Here is a 13,486-nt window from a genome sequence, read left to right on the forward strand (position 1 = left end):
ATGCTGTAAGACTGTTTTTAATGTGTTAGAAGTTATATGCACAGAAACCGGTTTCTGAGAGCAGTAATGTTGAAATACTGCTTCTGTTCAAATGAAGTGAAATCTAGCCCAAATCTGCTCAAAAGCTTTTCTCTCTATTAGAAGAAAGCTGTTTCAATCAATATTCAGTGCAAATCTTGACAAACTGAAGGATGCTTATGCCTTATGAAATACAATGTTTTTGCAATGCTGTAAGACTGTTTTTAATGTGTTAGAAGTTATATGCACAAAAACAGGTTTCTGAGAGCAGTAATGTTGAAATACTGCATCTGTTCAAATGAAGTGAAATCTAGCCGAAATCTGCTCAAAAGCTTTTCTCTCTATTAGAGAAAGCTGTTTGATTCAATATTCAGTGCAAACCTTGCCAAACTGCAGGATGCTTATGCCTTATGAAACACAATGTTTTTGCAATGCTGTAAGACTGTTTTTAATGTGTTAGAAGTTATATGCACAAAAACAGGTTTCTGAGAGCAGTAATGTTGAAATACTGCTTCTGTTCAAATGAAGTGAAATCTAGCTGAAATCTGCTGAAAAGCTTTTCTCTCTATTAGAGAAAGCTGTTTCAATCAATATTCAGTGCAAATCTTGACAAACTGAAGGATGCTTATGCCTTATGAAATACAATGTTTTTGCAATGCTGTAAGACTGTTTTTAATGTGTTAGAAGTTATATGCACAAAAACAGGTTTCTGAGAGCAGTAATGTTGAAATACTGCATCTGTTAAAATGATGTGAAATCTAGCCGAAATCTGCTCAAAAGCTTTTCTCTCTATTAGAGAAAGCTGTTTCATTCAATATTCAGTGCAAACCTTGCCAAACTGCAGGGTGCTTATGCCTTATGAAACACAATGTTTTTGCAATGCTGTAAGACTGTTTTTAATGTGTTAGAAGTTATATGCACAAAAACAGGTTTCTGAGAGCAGTAATGTTGAAATACTGCTTCTGTTCAAATGAAGTGAAATTTAGCCCAAATCTGCTCAAAAGCTTTTCTCTCTATTAGAGAAACCTGTTTCATTCAATATTCAGTGCAAATCTTGCCAAACTGCAGGATGCTTATGCCTTATGAAACACAATATTTTTGCAATGCTGTAAGACTGTTTTTAATGTGTTAGAAGTTATATGCACAAAAACAGGTTTCTGAGAGCAGTAATGTTGAAATACTTGCTTCTGTTCAAATGAACTCAAATCTAGCCCAAATCTGCTCAAAAGCTTTTCTCTCTATTAGAGAAAGCTGTTTGATTCAATATTCAGTGAAAACCTTGCCAAACTGCATGATGCTTATGCCTTATGAAATACAATGTTTTTGCAATGCTGTAAGACTGTTTTTAATGTGTTAGAAGTTATATGCACAAAAACAGGTTTCTGAGAGCAGTAATGTTGAAATACTGCATCTGTTCAAATGAAGTCAAATCTAGCCCAAATCTGCTCAAAAGCTTTTCTCTCTATTAGAGAAAGCTGTTTCATTCAATATTCAGTGCAAACCTTGCCAAACTGCATGATGCTTATGCCTTATGAAACACAATGTTTTTGCAATGCTGTAAGACTGTTTTTAATGTGTTAGAAGTTATATGCACAAAAACAGGTTTCTGAGAGCAGTAATGTTGAAATACTACTTCTGTTCAAATGAAGTGAAATCTAGACCAAATCTGCTCAAAAGCTTTTCTCTCTATTAGAGAAAGCTGTTTCATTCAATATTCAATGCAAATCTTGCCAAACTGCAGGATGCTTATGCCTTATGAAACACAATGTTTTTGCAAATGCTGTAAGACTGTTTTTAATGTGTTAGAAGTTATATGCACAAAAACAGGTTTCTGAGAGCAGTAATGTTGAAATACTTGCTTCTGTTCAAATGAAGTGAAATCTAGCCCAAATCTGCTCAAAAGCTTTTCTCTCTATTAGAGAAAGCTGTTTCATTCAATATTCAGTGCAAACCTTGCCAAACTGAAGGATGCTTATGCCATATGAAATACAATGTTTTTGCAATGCTGTAAGACTGTTTTTAATGTGTTCGAAGTTATATGCACAAAAAAAGGTTTCTGAGAGCAGTAATGTTGAAATACTGCTTCTGTTCAAATGAAGTCAAATCTAGCCCAAATCTGCTCAAAACCTTTTCTCTCTATCAGAGAAAGCTGTTTCATTCAATATTCAGTGCAAATCTTGCCAAACTGAAGGATGCTTATGCCTTATGAAATACAATGTTTTTGCAATGCTGTAAGACTGTTTTTAATGTGTTAGAAGTTATATGCACAAAAACAGGTTGCTGAGAGCAGTAATGTTGAAATACTGCATCTGTTCAAATGAAGTGAAATCTAGCCGAAATCTGCTCAAAAGCTTTTCTCTCTATTAGAGAAAGCTGTTTGATTCAATATTCAGTGCAAACCTTGCCAAACTGCAGGATGCTTATGCCTTATGAAACACAATGTTTTTGCAATGCTGTAAGACTGTTTTTAATGTGTTAGAAGTTATATGCACAAAAACAGGTTTCTGAGAGCAGTAATGTTGAAATACTGCTTCTGTTCAAATGAAGTGAAATCTAGCTGAAATCTGTTCAAAAGCTTTTCTCTCTATTAGAGAAAGCTGTTTCATGCAATATTCAGTGCAAACCTTGCCAAACTGCAGGATGCTTATGCCTTATGAAACACAATGTTTTTGCAATGCTGTAAGACTGTTTTTAATGTGTTAGAAGTTATATGCACAGAAACAGGTTTCTGAGAGCAGTAATGTTGAAATACTGCTTCTGTTCAAATGAAGTGAAATCTAGCCCAAATCTGCTCAAAAGCTTTTCTCTCTATTAGAGAAAGCTGTTTGATTCAATATTCAGTGCAAATCTTGCCAAACTGAAGGATGCTTATGCCTTATGAAATACAATGTTTTTGCAATGCTGTAAGACTGTTTTTAATGTGTTAGAAGTTATATGCACAAAACAGGTTTCTGAGAGCAGTAATGTTGAAATACTGCATCTGTTCAAATGAAGTCAAATCTAGCCCAAATCTGCTCAAAAGCTTTTCTCTCTATTAGAGAAAGCTGTTTCATTCAATATTCAATGCAAATCTTGCCAAACTGCAGGATGCTTATGCCTTATGAAACACAATGTTTTTGCAAATGCTGTAAGACTGTTTTTAATGTGTTAGAAGTTATATGCACAAAAACAGGTTTCTGAGAGCAGTAATGTTGAAATACTTGCTTCTGTTCAAATGAAGTGAAATCTAGCCCAAATCTGCTCAAAAGCTTTTCTCTCTATTAGATAAAGCTGTTTCATTCAATATTCAGTGCAAACCTTGCCAAACTGAAGGATGCTTATGCCATATGAAATACAATGTTTTTGCAATGCTGTAAGACTGTTTTTAATGTGTTCGAAGTTATATGCACAAAAACAGGTTTCTGAGAGCAGTAATGTTGAAATACTTGCTTCTGTTCAAATGAAGTGAAATCTAGCCCAAATCTGCTCAAAAGCTTTTCTCTCTATTAGAGAAAGCTGTTTCATTCAATATTCAGTGCAAACCTTGCCAAACTGAAGGATGCTTATGCCATATGAAATACAATGTTTTTGCAATGCTGTAAGACTGTTTTTAATGTGTTCGAAGTTATATGCACAAAAAAAGGTTTCTGAGAGCAGTAATGTTGAAATACTTGCTTCTGTTCAAATGAAGTGAAATCTAGCCCAAATCTGCTCAAAACCTTTTCTCTCTATCAGAGAAAGCTGTTTCATTCAATATTCAGTGCAAATCTTGCCAAACTGAAGGATGCTTATGCCTTATGAAATACAATGTTTTTGCAATGCTGTAAGACTGTTTTTAATGTGTTAGAAGTTATATGCACAAAAAAAGGTTTCTGAGAGCAGTAATGTTGAAATACTGCATCTGTTCAAATGAAGTGAAATCTAGCCGAAATCTGCTCAAAAGCTTTTCTCTCTATTAGAAGAAAGCTGTTTCAATCAATATTCAGTGCAAATCTTGACAAACTGAAGGATGCTTATGCCTTATGAAATACAATGTTTTTGCAATGCTGTAAGACTGTTTTTAATGTGTTAGAAGTTATATGCACAAAAACAGGTTTCTGAGAGCAGTAATGTTGAAATACTGCATCTGTTCAAATGAAGTCAAATCTAGCCCAAATCTGCTCAAAAGCTTTTCTCTCTATTAGAGAAAGCTGTTTCATTCAATATTCAGTGCAAACCTTGCCAAACTGCATGATGCTTATGCCTTATGAAACACAATGTTTTTGCAATGCTGTAAGACTGTTTTTAATGTGTTAGAAGTTATATGCACAAAAACAGGTTTCTGAGAGCAGTAATGTTGAAATACTACTTCTGTTCAAATGAAGTGAAATCTAGCCCAAATCTGCTCAAAAGCTTTTATCTCTATTAGAGAAAGCTGTTTCATTCAATATTCAATGCAAATCTTGCCAAACTGCAGGATGCTTATGCCTTATGAAACACAATGTTTTTGCAAATGCTGTAAGACTGTTTTTAATGTGTTAGAAGTTATATGCACAAAAACAGGTTTCTGAGAGCAGTAATGTTGAAATACTTGCTTCTGTTCAAATGAAGTGAAATCTAGCCCAAATCTGCTCAAAAGCTTTTCTCTCTATTAGAGAAAGCTGTTTCATTCAATATTCAGTGCAAACCTTGCCAAACTGAAGGATGCTTATGCCATATGAAATACAATGTTTTTGCAATGCTGTAAGACTGTTTTTAATGTGTTCGAAGTTATATGCACAAAAAAAGGTTTCTGAGAGCAGTAATGTTGAAATACTGCTTCTGTTCAAATGAAGTCAAATCTAGCCGAAATCTGCTCAAAAGCTTTTCTCTCTATTAGAGAAAGCTGTTTGATTCAATATTCAGTGCAAACCTTGCCAAACTGCAGGATCCTTATGCCTTATGAAACACAATGTTTTTGCAATGCTGTAAGACTGTTTTTAATGTGTTAGAAGTTATATGCACAAAAACAGGTTTCTGAGAGCAGTAATGTTGAAATACTGCTTCTGTTCAAATGAAGTGAAATCTAGCTGAAATCTGTTCAAAAGCTTTTCTCTCTATTAGAGAAAGCTGTTTCATTCAATATTCAGTGCAAACCTTGCCAAACTGCAGGATGCTTATGCCTTATGAAACACAATGTTTTTGCAATGCTGTAAGACTGTTTTTAATGTGTTAGAAGTTATATGCACAAAAACAGGTTTCTGAGAGCAGTAATGTTGAAATACTACTTCTGTTCAAATGAAGTGAAATCTAGCCCAAATCTGCTCAAAAGCTTTTCTCTCTATTAGAGAAAGCTGTTTCATTCAATATTCAATGCAAATCTTGCCAAACTACAGGATGCTTATGCCTTATGAAACACAATGTTTTTGCAAATGCTGTAAGACTGTTTTTAATGTGTTAGAAGTTATATGCACAAAAACAGGTTTCTGAGAGCAGTAATGTTGAAATACTTGCTTCTGTTCAAATGAAGTGAAATCTAGCCCAAATCTGCTCAAAAGCTTTTCTCTCTATTAGAGAAAGCTGTTTCATTCAATATTCAGTGCAAACCTTGCCAAACTGCAGGATGCTTATGCCATATGAAATACAATGTTTTTGCAATGCTGTAAGACTGTTTTTAATGTGTTCGAAGTTATATGCACAAAAACAGGTTTCTGAGAGCAGTAATGTTGAAATACTTGCTTCTGTTCAAATGAAGTGAAATCTAGCCCAAATCTGCTCAAAAGCTTTTCTCTCTATTAGAGAAAGCTGTTTCATTCAATATTCAGTGCAAACCTTGCCAAACTGAAGGATGCTTATGCCATATGAAATACAATGTTTTTGCAATGCTGTAAGACTGTTTTTAATGTGTTAGAAGTTATATGCACAAAAACAGGTTTCTGAGAGCAGTAATGTTGAAATACTGCATCTGTTCAAATGAAGTGAAATCTAGCCGAAATCTGCTCAAAAGCTTTTCTCTCTATTAGAGAAAGCTGTTTGATTCAATATTCAGTGCAAACCTTGCCAAACTGCAGGATGCTTATGCCTTATGAAACACAATGTTTTTGCAATGCTGTAAGACTGTTTTTAATGTGTTAGAAGTTATATGCACAAAAACAGGTTTCTGAGAGCAGTAATGTTGAAATACTGCTTCTGTTCAAATGAAGTGAAATCTAGCTGAAATCTGTTCAAAAGCTTTCCTCTCTATTAGAGAAAGCTGTTTCATTCAATATTCAGTGCAAACCTTGCCAAACTGCAGGATGCTTATGCCTTATGAAACACAATGTTTTTGCAATGCTGTAAGACTGTTTTTAATGTGTTAGAAGTTACATGCACAGAAACAGGTTTCTGAGAGCAGTAATGTTGAAATACTGCTTCTGTTCAAATGAAGTGAAATCTAGCCCAAATCTGCTCAAAAGCTTTTCTCTCTATTAGAGAAAGCTGTTTCATTCAATATTCAGTGCAAATCTTGCCAAACTGAAGGATGCTTATGCCATATGAAATACAATGTTTTTGCAATGCTGTAAGACTGTTTTTAATGTGTTAGAAGTTATATGCACAAAAACAGGTTTCTGAGAGCATTAATGTTGAAATACTGCATCTGTTCAAATGAAGTGAAATCTAGCCGAAATCTGCTCAAAAGCTTTTCTCTCTATTAGATAAAGCTGTTTGATTCAATATTCAGTGCAAACCTTGCCAAACTGCAGGATGCTTATGCCTTATGAAACACAATGTTTTTGCAATGCTGTAAGACTGTTTTTAATGTGTTAGAAGTTATATGCACAAAAACAGGTTTCTGAGAGCAGTAATGTTGAAATACTGCTTCTGTTCAAATGAAGTGAAATCTAGCTGAAATCTGCTGAAAAGCTTTTCTCTCTATTAGAAGAAAGCTGTTTCAATCAATATTCAGTGCAAATCTTGACAAACTGAAGGATGCTTATGCCATATGAAATACAATGTTTTTGCAATGCTGTAAGACTGTTTTTAATGTGTTAGAAGTTATATGCACAAAAACAGGTTTCTGAGAGCAGTAATGTTGAAATACTGCATCTGTTCAAATGAAGTGAAATCTAGCCGAAATCTGCTCAAAAGCTTTTCTCTCTATTAGAGAAAGCTGTTTGATTCAATATTCAGTGCAAACCTTGCCAAACTGCAGGATGCTTATGCCTTATGAAAAACAATGTTTTTGCAATGCTGTAAGACTGTTTTTAATGTGTTAGAAGTTATATGCACAAAAACAGGTTTCTGAGAGCATTAATGTTGAAATACTGCATCTGTTCAAATGAAGTGAAATCTAGCCGAAATCTGCTCAAAAGCTTTTCTCTCTATTAGATAAAGCTGTTTGATTCAATATTCAGTGCAAACCTTGCCAAACTGCAGGATGCTTATGCCTTATGAAACACAATGTTTTTGCAATGCTGTAAGACTGTTTTTAATGTGTTAGAAGTTATATGCACAAAAACAGGTTTCTGAGAGCAGTAATGTTGAAATACTGCTTCTGTTCAAATGAAGTGAAATCTAGCTGAAATCTGCTGAAAAGCTTTTCTCTCTATTAGAAGAAAGCTGTTTCAATCAATATTCAGTGCAAATCTTGACAAACTGAAGGATGCTTATGCCTTATGAAATACAATGTTTTTGCAATGCTGTAAGACTGTTTTTAATGTGTTAGAAGTTATATGCACAAAAACAGGTTTCTGAGAGCAGTAATGTTGAAATACTGCATCTGTTCAAATGATGTGAAATCTAGCCGAAATCTGCTCAAAAGCTTTTCTCTCTATTAGAAGAAAGCTGTTTCAATCAATATTCAGTGCAAATCTTGACAAACTGAAGGATGCTTATGCCTTATGAAATACAATGTTTTTGCAATGCTGTAAGACTGTTTTTAATGTGTTAGAAGTTATATGCACAAAAACAGGTTTCTGAGAGCAGTAATGTTGAAATACTGCATCTGTTCAAATGAAGTCAAATCTAGCCCAAATCTGCTCAAAAGCTTTTCTCTCTATTAGAGAAAGCTGTTTGATTCAATATTCAGTGCAAACCTTGCCAAACTGCAGGATGCTTATGCCTTATGAAACACAATGTTTTTGCAATGCTGTGAGACTGTTTTTAATGTGTTAGAAGTTATATGCACAAAAACAGGTTTCTGAGAGCAGTAATGTTGAAATACTTGCTTCTGTTCAAATGAAGTCAAATCTAGCCCAAATCTGCTCAAAAGCTTTTCTCTCTATTAGAGAAAGCTGTTTGATTCAATATTCAGTGCAAACCTTGCCAAACTGCAGGATGCTTATGCCTTATGAAACACAATGTTTTTGCAATGCTGTAAGACTGTTTTTAATGTGTTAGAAGTTATATGCACAAAAACAGGTTTCTGAGAGCAGTAATGTTGAAATACTGCATCTGTTCAAATGAAGTGAAATCTAGCCGAAATCTGCTCAAAAGCTTTTCTCTCTATTAGAGAAAGCTGTTTGATTCAATATTCAGTGCAAACCTTGCCAAACTGCAGGATGCTTATGCCTTATGAAACACAATGTTTTTGCAATGCTGTAAGACTGTTTTTAATGTGTTAGAAGTTATATGCACAAAAACAGGTTTCTGAGAGCAGTAATGTTGAAATACTGCATCTGTTCAAATGAAGTGAAATCTAGCCGAAATCTGCTCAAAAGCTTTTCTCTCTATTAGAGAAAGCTGTTTGATTCAATATTCAGTGCAAACCTTGCCAAACTGCAGGATGCTTATGCCTTATGAAACACAATGTTTTTGCAATGCTGTAAGACTGTTTTTAATGTGTTAGAAGTTATATGCACAAAAACAGGTTTCTGAGAGCAGTAATGTTGAAATACTGCTTCTGTTCAAATGAAGTGAAATCTAGCTGAAATCTGCTGAAAAGCTTTTCTCTCTATTAGAGAAAGCTGTTTCAATCAATATTCAGTGCAAATCTTGACAAACTGAAGGATGCTTATGCCTTATGAAATACAATGTTTTTGCAATGCTGTAAGACTGTTTTTAATGTGTTAGAAGTTATATGCACAAAAACAGGTTTCTGAGAGCAGTAATGTTGAAATACTGCATCTGTTCAAATGATGTGAAATCTAGCCGAAATCTGCTCAAAAGCTTTTCTCTCTATTAGAGAAAGCTGTTTCATTCAATATTCAGTGCAAACCTTGCCAAACTGCAGGATGCTTATGCCTTATGAAACACAATGTTTTTGCAATGCTGTAAGACTGTTTTTAATGTGTTAGAAGTTATATGCACAAAAACAGGTTTCTGAGAGCAGTAATGTTGAAATACTGCTTCTGTTCAAATGAAGTCAAATCTAGCCCAAATCTGCTCAAAAGCTTTTCTCTCTATTAGAGAAAGCTGTTTGATTCAATATTCAGTGCAAACCTTGCCAAACTGCAGGATGCTTATGCCTTATGAAACACAATGTTTTTGCAATGCTGTAAGACTGTTTTTAATGTGTTAGAAGTTATATGCACAAAAACAGGTTTCTGAGAGCAGTAATTTTGAAATACTGCTTCTGTTCAAATGAAGTGAAATCTAGCTGAAATCTGCTGAAAAGCTTTTCTCTCTATTAGAGAAAGCTGTTTCAATCAATATTCAGTGCAAATCTTGACAAACTGAAGGATGCTTATGCCTTATGAAATACAATGTTTTTGCAATGCTGTAAGACTGTTTTTAATGTGTTAGAAGTTATATGCACAAAAACAGGTTTCTGAGAGCAGTAATGTTGAAATACTGCATCTGTTCAAATGAAGTGAAATCTAGCCGAAATCTGCTCAAAAGCTTTTCTCTCTATAAGAGAAAGCTGTTTGATTCAATATTCAGTGCAAACCTTGCCAAACTGCAGGATGCTTATGCCTTATGAAACACAATGTTTTTGCAATGCTGTAAGACTGTTTTTAATGTGTTAGAAGTTATATGCACAAAAACAGGTTTCTGAGAGCAGTAATGTTGAAATACTGCTTCTGTTCAAATGAAGTGAAATCTAGCTGAAATCTGCTGAAAAGCTTTTCTCTCTATTAGAGAAAGCTGTTTCAATCAATATTCAGTGCAAATCTTGACAAACTGAAGGATGTTTATGCCTTATGAAATACAATGTTTTTGCAATGCTGTAAGACTGTTTTTAATGTGTTAGAAGTTATATGCACAAAAACAGGTTTCTGAGAGCAGTAATGTTGAAATACTGCATCTGTTCAAATGATGTGAAATCTAGCCGAAATCTGCTCAAAAGCTTTTCTCTCTATTAGAGAAAGCTGTTTCATTCAATATTCAGTGCAAATCTTGCCAAACTGCAGGATGCTTATGCCTTATGAAACACAATATTTTTGCAATGCTATGAGACTGTTTTTAATGTGTTAGAAGTTATATGCACAAAAACAGGTTTCTGAGAGCAGTAATGTTGAAATACTTGCTTCTGTTCAAATGAAGTCAAATCTAGCCCAAATCTGCTCAAAAGCTTTTCTCTCTATTAGAGAAAGCTGTTTGATTCAATATTCAGTGCAAACCTTGCCAAACTGCAGGATGCTTATGCCTTATGAAACACAATGTTTTTGCAATGCTGTAAGACTGTTTTTAATGTGTTAGAAGTTATATGCACAAAAACAGGTTTCTGAGAGCAGTAATGTTGAAATACTGCTTCTGTTCAAATGAAGTGAAATCTAGCTGAAATCTGCTGAAAAGCTTTTCTCTCTATTAGAGAAAGCTGTTTCAATCAATATTCAGTGCAAATCTTGACAAACTGAAGGATGCTTATGCCTTATGAAATACAATGTTTTTGCAATGCTGTAAGACTGTTTTTAATGTGTTAGAAGTTATATGCACAAAAACAGGTTTCTGAGAGCAGTAATGTTGAAATACTGCATCTGTTCAAATGATGTGAAATCTAGCCGAAATCAGCTCAAAAGCTTTTCTCTCTATTAGAGAAAGCTGTTTCATTCAATATTCAGTGCAAACCTTGCCAAACTGCAGGATGCTTATGCCTTATGAAACACAATGTTTTTGCAATGCTGTAAGACTGTTTTTAATGTGTTATAAGTTATATGCACAAAAACAGGTTTCTGAGAGCAGTAATGTTGAAATACTTGCTTCTGTTCAAATGAAGTCAAATCTAGCCCAAATCTGCTCAGAAGCTTTTCTCTCTATTAGAGAAAGCTGTTTCATTCAATATTCAGTGCAAACCTTGCCAAACTGCATGATGCTTATGCCTTATGAAACACAATGTTTTTGCAATGCTGTAAGACTGTTTTTAATGTGTTAGAAGTTATATGCACAAAAACAGGTTTCTGAGAGCAGTAATGTTGAAATACTGCTTATGTTCAAATGAAGTGAAATCTAGCCCAAATCTGCTGAAAAGCTTTTCTCTCTATTAGAGAAAGCTGTTTCATTCAATATTCAGTGCAAATCTTGCCAAACTGAAGGATGCTTATGCCATATGAAATACAATGTTTTTGCAATGCTGTAAGACTGTTTTTAATGTGTTAGAAGTTATATGCACAAAAACAGGTTTCTGAGAGCAGTAATGTTGAAATACTGCATCTGTTCAAATGAAGTGAAATCTAGCCGAAATCTGCTCAAAAGCTTTTCTCTCTATCAGAGAAAGCTGTTTCATTCAATATTCAGTGCAAATCTTGCCAAACTGAAGGATGCTTATGCCTTATGAAACACAATGTTTTTGCAATGCTGTAAGACTGTTTTTAATGTGTTAGAAGTTATATGCACAAAAACAGGTTTCTGAGAGCAGTAATGTTGAAATACTGCATCTGTTCAAATGAAGTGAAATCTAGCCGAAATCTGCTCAAAAGCTTTTCTCTCTATTAGAGAAAGCTGTTTGATTCAATATTCAGTGCAAACCTTGCCAAACTGCAGGATGCTTATGCCTTATGAAACACAATGTTTTTGCAATGCTGTAAGACTGTTTTTAATGTGTTAGAAGTTATATGCACAAAAACAGGTTTCTGAGAGCAGTAATGTTGAAATACTGCATCTGTTCAAATGAAGTGAAATCTAGCCGAAATCTGCTCAAAAGCTTTTCTCTCTATTAGAGAAAGCTGTTTGATTCAATATTCAGTGCAAACCTTGCCAAACTGCAGGATGCTTATGCCTTATGAAACACAATGTTTTTGCAATGCTGTAAGACTGTTTTTAATGTGTTAGAAGTTATATGCACAAAAACAGGTTTCTGAGAGCAGTAATGTTGAAATACTGCATCTGTTCAAATGAAGTGAAATCTAGCCGAAATCTGCTCAAAAGCTTTTCTCTCTATTAGAGAAAGCTGTTTGATTCAATATTCAGTGCAAACCTTGCCAAACTGCAGGATGCTTATGCCTTATGAAACACAATGTTTTTGCAATGCTGTAAGACTGTTTTTAATGTGTTAGAAGTTATATGCACAAAAACAGGTTTCTGAGAGCAGTAATGTTGAAATACTGCATCTGTTCAAATGATGTGAAATCTAGCCGAAATCAGCTCAAAAGCTTTTCTCTCTATTAGAGAAAGCTGTTTCATTCAATATTCAGTGCAAACCTTGCCAAACTGCAGGATGCTTATGCCTTATGAAACACAATGTTTTTGCAATGCTGTAAGACTGTTTTTAATGTGTTAGAAGTTATATGCACAAAAACAGGTTTCTGAGAGCAGTAATGTTGAAATACTTGCTTCTGTTCAAATGAAGTCAAATCTAGCCCAAATCTGCTCAAAAGCTTTTCTCTCTATTAGAGAAAGCTGTTTCATTCAATATTCAGTGCAAACCTTGCCAAACTGCATGATGCTTATGCCTTATGAAACACAATGTTTTTGCAATGCTGTAAGACTGTTTTTAATGTGTTAGAAGTTATATGCACAAAAACAGGTTTCTGAGAGCAGTAATGTTGAAATACTGCTTCTGTTCAAATGAAGTGAAATCTAGCCCAAATCTGCTGAAAAGCTTTTCTCTCTATTAGAGAAAGCTGTTTCATTCAATATTCAGTGCAAACCTTGCCAAACTGCAGGATGCTTATGCCTTATGAAACACAATGTTTTTGCAATGCTGTAAGACTGTTTTTAATGTGTTATAAGTTATATGCACAAAAACAGGTTTCTGAGAGCAGTAATGTTGAAATACTTGCTTCTGTTCAAATGAAGTCAAATCTAGCCCAAATCTGCTCAAAAGCTTTTCTCTCTATTAGAGAAAGCTGTTTCATTCAATATTCAGTGCAAACCTTGCCAAACTGCATGATGCTTATGCCTTATGAAACACAATGTTTTTGCAATGCTGTAAGACTGTTTTTAATGTGTTAGAAGTTATATGCACAAAAACAGGTTTCTGAGAGCAGTAATGTTGAAATACTGCTTCTGTTCAAATGAAGTGAAATCTAGCCCAAATCTGCTGAAAAGCTTTTCTCTCTATTAGAGAAAGCTGTTTCATTCAATATTCAGTGCAAATCTTGCCAAACTGAAGGATGCTTATGCCATATGAAATACAATGTTTTTGCAATGCTGTAAGACTGTTTTTAATGTG

This window comes from Carassius gibelio, chromosome B23 (genome assembly GCF_023724105.1).
Source record: "Carassius gibelio isolate Cgi1373 ecotype wild population from Czech Republic chromosome B23, carGib1.2-hapl.c, whole genome shotgun sequence".
Taxonomy (NCBI): Eukaryota; Metazoa; Chordata; class Actinopteri; order Cypriniformes; family Cyprinidae; genus Carassius; species Carassius gibelio.